Consider the following 8,302-nt stretch of genomic DNA (forward strand, 5'->3'; position numbering starts at 1 on the left):
GCTCTGTTTTGTTTGGTGACACTGTAATCGCTGCAAGTTGTTAAGACCTAACTTCTCTTCTGGACTAGGGAATAGGTTTTTCTCTAAAATTGCGTTGTACTTCGCTTGACGAGGGAGTTAATATTTAATTTGAAGGGTTAAGGGGGGAAACAGTGGAACTGTTTGCATCTATTGTTGTCTATTAGTAAAATAAATAAAAAAGCTCTGAAACATGTCTTTACTACAAACACTGAAGTCCTTGGTCAATGAGCGGCTATCGGCAGCTGCTGAAGAGATATTTGGGACCATTGGAAGAATTCTAACAGAATATGAGGACGAAGCTTTCCACTTGAAGCAAGAAATTGTCCGCCACCACAGACTGCTGGATACAGATTTAAAATTGGGCACCGAATTACATCACAGAGCAGGTTGGTAAAATTACTTACACAATTACTTACAAAATATGTTTGGGAAAGGGGGATGCATTTCAGAGCAATTGCCCTGGGAATGGTAGGTATAATACTAACTAATTTGGTGGGGAAAAATAAAGATTTGCATTTGTCTGTTATGTTTCCTCTAAGTGTATTGTCTTTTGCCCAGACATCCAGAAACTTCCTTTGTGTAAAAGCTGCCCTGTGCAGCAGGAGAGGAACTCCAGTCTGGTTCAGGAGGAACCAGAGCCTCTGCAGATTAAAGAAGAACAAGACAAAATGCTTTTCGGACCAGAGGAGGGGTTGACATTACTAGCTGTGGAAAGTGAAGATGGCCAGCACTTCAACCGAACACAAGACAACACAAGCTGATGCAGAGGACTGTGGAACTGTGGAACATGACGACAACCAACTAGTGATGACCAGCGACCCACATCTCACTGAAGAAGTTGACCAGTGGGAGGAATATCAGTCGGCTTTAAAAATACTGAAATCCCACAAGATTTCTGGAGTGATTTGTGAAGTGGAGGGATTGTCTTTGAGCAACACTCTTTCCCATGACGTAACATTCTTGAAAGAGACCCAATCCACGAGTCGCACAGAGAAGGACATCTTCAGTTACACATACTGTGGCAAAATGTTTAAAGGGGCATTCCACGCATTATCAACATTTTACTATGTCATTAATATACCTTAGAGCTGTCGTGTGGATATAATAAAAAAGTCCCCCCATTATGTGTTTCCTAGAACTGTAATTATGAAAAAAAATCATTAACATGATTTTTTTCAGACCTCTAGTTCTAGGAAACACAGAATGGGGGGACCTTTTTATTATTTCCACACAACAGCTCTAAGGTATATTAATGATATGGTATAGTAAAATGTTGAAAATGAGTGGAATTCCCCTTTAATGGAAAGGGAACTCTGAATATGCACACAATGATTCATACAGTTTGTAGCAAAGGTTGTAGTGGCAGGAGTACGTTAAAATTGCACATGATGTCCCATACAAGGGGAAAGCCTGTTACTTGTGTAGTTTGTGGCAAAAGGTTTAATCTAAAGTGTGATCTAAAAACACACATGACAACTCATACGGGGAAAGACCATTTACTTGTACGGTTTGTGGCAAAGGCTGTAGTCACATGGGTAACCTAAAAATAAATATGAGGACTCATACAGGGGAAAAGCCCATTAATTGTACTGTGTGTGGCAAAGGATGTATTAACACAAGTCACCTAAAAATACACATGATGACTCATATGGGGGAATAGACATTGATGTACTTGTGCCAGAGTTGAGAGACCAACTGCGAAGCAGTCAAAACAAGACTACTGTATATATTTTGCAACGTGTGTGCCTTTTTAAATTAGTTTTTCAATTGTATTTTGCACATTTTACCCTGATGACACTGTATACGTCAGTGGATCTACTGTTGCCATATAAAATATCGTTCTTCATTTCATTGTATACATCCTGATCTCTGATGCAAGTCATAATGTTCTGTCATTGTGTTGCGGGTTCGAATCCTGATCCAGACGAACTTTTCTGCGTGCCTTCCCCACCATCTCTCTACTTGTATGGAATGACAATAAAACTCATTGAACCTTGAATGTATATTTCTTCATGATAAGGAGAGCAACAGGTACAGTGATTGAAATTAATTTCTGTTGTCTGTCCTTTGACCACCATAACTTATTATGGAAAGTAAACTGTCACTGTAATCCCTGCATGTGTTCACATTAGTATTAGCATCTTCACATGGTGGATATGCCTATTATTTTCTTTAGCCATAAAGTCAATCAATCAATCATCCAATTACATACACGTCGGCAATGTATGTAAAAATATACTAAAACATGATCTGCTTTATGCATAAAACAAACAAACAAACACATGTAACATGTACATGTAGGCCTACATAATATTGTACCACATATAGATGGCTCTGCACACATCCCGTCCAGTGGGTGGCAGTGGTTCACCTCTAGGCAACATTTTGTAATGTGAACAGCCAATGAGAAGACGCTATTGATGTCATGTGACGTGTGGTGTTCTCTGGATACGCGTGTGGCTGAATGTGCCCTCTGTTTTCCATCACAATTCGTGCACACTGTTTTATTGTATCTATTTCAACGGGTAAGTCGAAACATTAACCGTGTGTGTGTGTGTGTGTGTGTGTGTGTGTGTGTGTGTGTGCTACATCCGTATACATATTCTCTTATGGGGTGTCCCTGGCATATCTAGACTCAATTTGGGGGTCCTTGCCGTGAAAACGTTTGGGAACCACTATGGTGCAACTTCCCATTGACAGCCCATTCATCTAAACAGAAAAATCCTATCTAATTGTATTAAACAACATCAAACTCACCAACATTGCAGTACGGAAAAAGCTTGAATTATCCTCTTTCAATCTGTAAAGTGTTTGTTTCATAAAAATCCACCGTAGACATGTTATGAGCTACTTGTCAAGAAATTCTGTGCAGTTTTTTTTCCCCTTCTAAATCAGAGTTTGGGAGTGCTCGTTGGAATGGATATCACTCAACAGCTATGTGTACGACCAAATAATGCAGGAGGCAGCAGGAGGTTGCTTTACTAAAAACAAGTGCTTCCAAACTCATAATACTTTTCTGTTTGGATGAATGGCCGGGCTGTCAATGGAAAATTGCATCTGCACCTTGCTTTGGAGATGGCCGCGGTCTGCATAAGTTCAATTGCACAAGTACACTGTAGGCCTCTCTTAACATTTTTCAGTATCATGGTAAGAACCCTACATTTTGCATTTAATAACATTTTAAAATGTAGCTGCTCCAAATTAACTCACGAGTCTGAAAAATCTATAAAATACATATATACGATAGTCTAAATCTTAGCCTAGGTATGTAGTTGTGTTGCTATTGTGCAACAATTTTTTTTATTTCTAAATACTATTTTAAGCATATTTAACAAATCTGAATTCAGCAAATAATTCAGGTGATGATGTCTAAATACATCTCACTTTGGGGAAACAAAAAAATAAATATTGCACTATTCCTAGTTATGCCTTTTATATAGTATTTTCAAGTGTGACGCATGTTGATACATTTAAATGTATATTTGACACCAGTTGTCCTAATTTATTATTACTTGACTTTCCCCAGTTCCGCTACTAATGAAAGCATGTCACTTGAGCCCTACTTCGAAACAATAACCTCCTTGGTGCAGCGAGGCTGCATATTTGAACACATTTCTTCCCAACTCATCTCCATGGGTTTGGAAAAGGGTGCTTCTGTGCCCAATATAAAGAAAATTCTAAAAAAAAAGAGTGGTGTCCGATCAACATCTAGAAGCAGCAATATTGTTGAAGCTGTTGAAGAGGTAAGGGCCACTTCACCCCTTTTGCAACCAGCGCTTATTTTATTGATGTTTAGGACACAAGAAACACTTTCCTGGAGTTTTGATGTGTGTAAAATGTATTTTTTTAGAGGTTAGGGTTAGGGTCATTTTTTAGATATTTTAGATATTTTAGTTAGGACGCCATGTTCATGACCAAATATATGTCATGAAAACGTGGTCTCACTTCCTTTCTGAACTACAAAGTCACACCTCCATGCAGCCTACTCCCTCTCCACGGAGGGGAAGTGGACTAAATCCTTATGGGCATTGTAGGAATTCCTCAATCCAGTCAAACCCTAGTCAAACACACAGACTTCATTATTTTTCTGGCCATAGGGTGCAAATTGTACTGTTATCTACTACAAATACTATTAACATTGAGTGACTGCAGTTTCTTCAAAAGGTGAAATGTCCCTTTAAGATAATGGGTAAATGTACAGTATGTACTCGGCATGCCCGAGAATGGTAGGCTTTTAGTACGGCCCTTGCAGTATTAATCATTGTTCTGGTGGTGTAATTACTATTACTGTTTTTATATTTTTGTATATGTTATTTAGCCAGCAAAGGTGTGCATGCTGCAGAACACAGAGTTGGAGCTGCACTAAGTGTTGTGCATCCGCCAAACCACATGACACGTGACACCCACAACACCAGAGGGAGTGCAACGAACCATGTACAACCCAGATTCGGCACAAACAAGGGACTAAATTATTTTCGCTCCTATGCCACCAAAATGTGGAACGCCCTACCAACTGTCATTAAGACATGCAAATCCCTTGACTCCTTCAAAACCGCTCTCAAAGGGCACCTACGGACGGCTGCAATTCGAAACTGGCCCCTGTAAAATCGGAATCCCTCAAACACGAACGCAAGGACAACACAAGAGACGGTCGCGGCCACACAGCCAACTCAAGGTATGGCCACTGAGCCGACTTGGGGACCCATCGCAAGGACAACACAAGAGACGGTCACGGCCACACAGCCAACTCAAGTTTCTTTTCCCTTTTTACCTCCTTTATGATGAATTCCTGTTCTGTCTATAGAAGTGTCTATTTGTACGTCTCTAAATGTTTTGATGATTTGAACATGGTGGACCCTATTGGAAACAAGTGTAATGCTTAATTGGGTCGTCCACTCACAGTTAACAGCCTTTGTATTGAGTTTGTGCTTGAAATGTACTGTAATTCTGCAAACTGTTAATAAATTCTTCAATCAATCAATCAAAACGTACTCAAGTAAGTTTGCACCTAAATGCTTAATTTGTCGTGAAGTCTGAGCTTGTATCATATGTCACATGTCCTTTTGTCTCTCCTTCACATACAACCTGCATTTGTAGGTGCTGTCCAATGCAGCTTTAATGCAATGATTGAACTAGATCTGAATATAACATGCATGTCTAACAGTGATAGTCACCCATAATGGGCGATATTTGTGTGTGGAAAATAGCTAATAACATTAATTTATTTGTGTGCACTGAGGTACCTTCTAAAACAAAATGTGGATGTTTTCTTGGTGTTGTTAATTTAGACATGTAGTAGTGTGTTACATTTTTGAGGGCCGCAAGCCCCTCCTATGCCCAAACACAAACTTTGCTTGTGATTGGCTGATTTCCCCAAAGTGATGATTTGATTGGCTGATTACCCCAAAGCGATGATTTGATGTGACACCACTTTTTTGAAGACAAGAATGTTAACAATTCCCATCAGCAAAAAAAACACCACAAACATTGCTTGTGTTTGGCTGAAAAGTGACCAGTTTTTTGAAGACGAATGTGAGGAATTCACATAGGCAATTACATAAGAGTGCCCCTCACTTCACACAGGTGTGTGAAGCATTACAGACATTAGTTGCTGAACACATGGCTGATTCATGTGACTGGAAACAAACAAGACATTTTGCACAGAGCACCATTTCTGGCCCTTTCATGACGACGAGAGACCCAGAAGTGAATTCCCCATTCATTTTCCTCAGATATTTTTCAAAAAGTATTTATTTGAAGACGTTTACGCTGTGGACAAAGTCAACTCGGATCCTGACAAATCATGACAAGTGTGTTTGTGTGTTGTTTCTAATTATTTGATCGTCCCAAAACATTGTGTTTATTGTCATGATTTGTCACGATCCGAGTTGGCTTTGTCCGTGGTGTAAACGTCTTTATATAAATACTTTTTTGAAAAGTCGGAAAATGATTGGGGAATTTACTTCTGGGTCTCTCGTCGTCATGAAAGGGGGCGGGACTGCAACGCTCTATGCATGCAATGAAAAAATAGCCTTCATTTGGTTTTAGGACTGTCCATGTAATGTTGTAGCCACACAAGTCTTCACTATTCTTGCATGTATCCTAGGGATTAAGAAACTTGAATCCCATGGCAGCGGTGGCCGAACGGATTGCGGAGTGGTCTTGATACCGGAAGGTCGCCAGTTTGAATCAGCGGTCCGACACGTTAAAATTACCACCGCTGAAGTGCCCTTGAACAAGGCATTGAACCACTACGATGAAATGTTCTATGAGCAGGGCCTGGCTGGAAACAAGTTCTTGAGCTTAGCCCAGATACCCTGGGTAAATATAGTAATCATTTCATTTCATTTCATTTCATGCCCTACAATGCGTGCTACATGGGTCAGAAGCTGCTTATGGACCAGAATGAAAAACTGGTCAGGTATGGCGTGACATATGTTTTGGCCATTGACGGATACAGTGGGCTACTGGTTGGGCATTCCATCATGCCAATCAAAAACAATCTCATTATATATGATGAAGTGTACAAGTGAGTATCTGCCATAGCACTAACTAATACACTAAATGTCCATGTTGTTTCTAGTGAATCTAGTTAATTGATCACAGAGATTATCAATCTTTTATATTTCTTAAGCCTTGCTTAAAGGTTATATGACATTAATTTGCATTTTGTATGACCTCAATTTTACCCAAACAACTTGAACTTTGAACATCCAGTGTTTGTTTTTGTGGTCTGGGGTTTTCTTTGTGTGTTCTGAAGTATGAAAACAACAATTTTCCATCACATGTCACGGTCTCCCTGACAGGGAGGAGAGGGGTGATATTTGTGGACGGTGACATCACCGTCCACAGGCTGATCAGAGCAACGTTCTGTTTTTTGGGGTGCAAATGAGGTCAGAAAGCCTAAAAAAATCTCCCCCACCACAACATATTATTTATTTCACAGGTCTGCAGTTCTCAAATATGGTCTGTGGGAACAGGTCCGGGTTGACCATGGTCGAGAATTTGTGTTGACTCTGTTTGTACAACATAAACTGTCGGGATACAGACACTGCCAAGAAAAGCCATCTTTTCTACAGACCAAGTCAACAAGAGTAGGTGTTTTTGTTGTTATGTGTTTTGTTGCATTCTGTGAAAGCAAGGATGTTAATTGACTCTAGTCTGCAGCTTGTTCAGTTGTTTCTGGAGATCATCCATTATCCAGTCGCGAATCCCCACCCTCTCCACTCTTCAATGGCAAGCTGTCATCACCCATTGAGATGCATGTTAAATTACCCCACAAACAGACTACCCCCAAAAATCAATGCATGCTAGGAACATGCACACATGTGCTCTCTACACGCACCTTATTTCGCCTTGTGGTTCGAGTGTCTGTCCTGGGACTGGCAGGTCGAGGTTCGATCCCCAGCCAGGTCATACCAAACACTCTGAAAAATGGGACCCAGTGCCTCCCTGCTTTGCACTTGGCTTTAGGGTTGGATTTGGGGTAAGTCCATGTGATATACTAGTGTCATGTCCAGGGGGTGTACTTGTACATCAAGCCGTCTCATGGGTTAGGCAGAGAGTTTTATTCTCGATCTTGGAAAGTAAGAACTGAGCAAAAAGCTCTTTTCCATCCTGAACAGTGGCAAAGGCTGCATCAAGCACTTGCAAATTAGGTGACAGGTTGAGCTTATGGCCCTAGACTTTGAACAACTCTGATGCAGGAGACAGCAAGCCTCAGACAGGCTAGGATCAGCAAGCAACAATTCCATAGGACATTTTCCCCAGAAAGCACATACTCTGAGTGGGGACAATGAGTGAGGAACTGAAGTCACCTTTTTTCAAAATAGGTTCCACTACAAATCTTTGTTTTCTTTTTGGCCATCGCGGGCCATAACTCTTAAGTAAAGAGCACTTGTCTTTGAAAGTTCTTGCTTACTGTATGAACCCTGTTTATAAAAGTCCTCAAAGTCACCTCATCAGTGATATCAGAGCTGCATGTTGTTTTAAAATGTTCTTTAGTTCTCATCCCCTGTTCTTATTTCTGCAGAACCACAGGATTGAACATATTTGGTCTGAGGTTAAAGGATCAGTTCGCCACTATAACATGGCATTTGTCTTGCTTTAGTATGATATCCGTTCATGAAAAAAATATAAATATTTTCATTTGGCGATATAGTGGCTGACAACGGCTCATGTAACGAGCCGAGGAACGGTGCGCTCATTTCCTACATTACCCACAGTGCATTGCGCGACAGACAGACAGGCAGCCCCAGGCACCCAGGAAGCTGAAAGTTTC

The 8,302-nt window shown here is 40.6% G+C and overlaps 1 long non-coding RNA gene across 1 annotated transcript; it reads left to right on the plus strand.

The window, feature by feature from the left end:
• The first annotated feature begins 6,426 nt into the window (after positions 1-6,426).
• Positions 6,427-8,085, plus strand: LOC306927037. Its single transcript, XR_013790480.1, has 3 exons — positions 6,427-6,550; positions 6,968-7,115; positions 8,054-8,085. It is a non-coding gene; the product is annotated as an uncharacterized lncRNA (long non-coding RNA).
• Positions 8,086-8,302: the final 217 nt, after the last annotated feature.

Source organism: Electrona antarctica (assembly GCF_951216825.1).
Source record: "Electrona antarctica genome assembly, chromosome: 7".
Classification (NCBI taxonomy): Eukaryota; Metazoa; Chordata; class Actinopteri; order Myctophiformes; family Myctophidae; genus Electrona; species Electrona antarctica.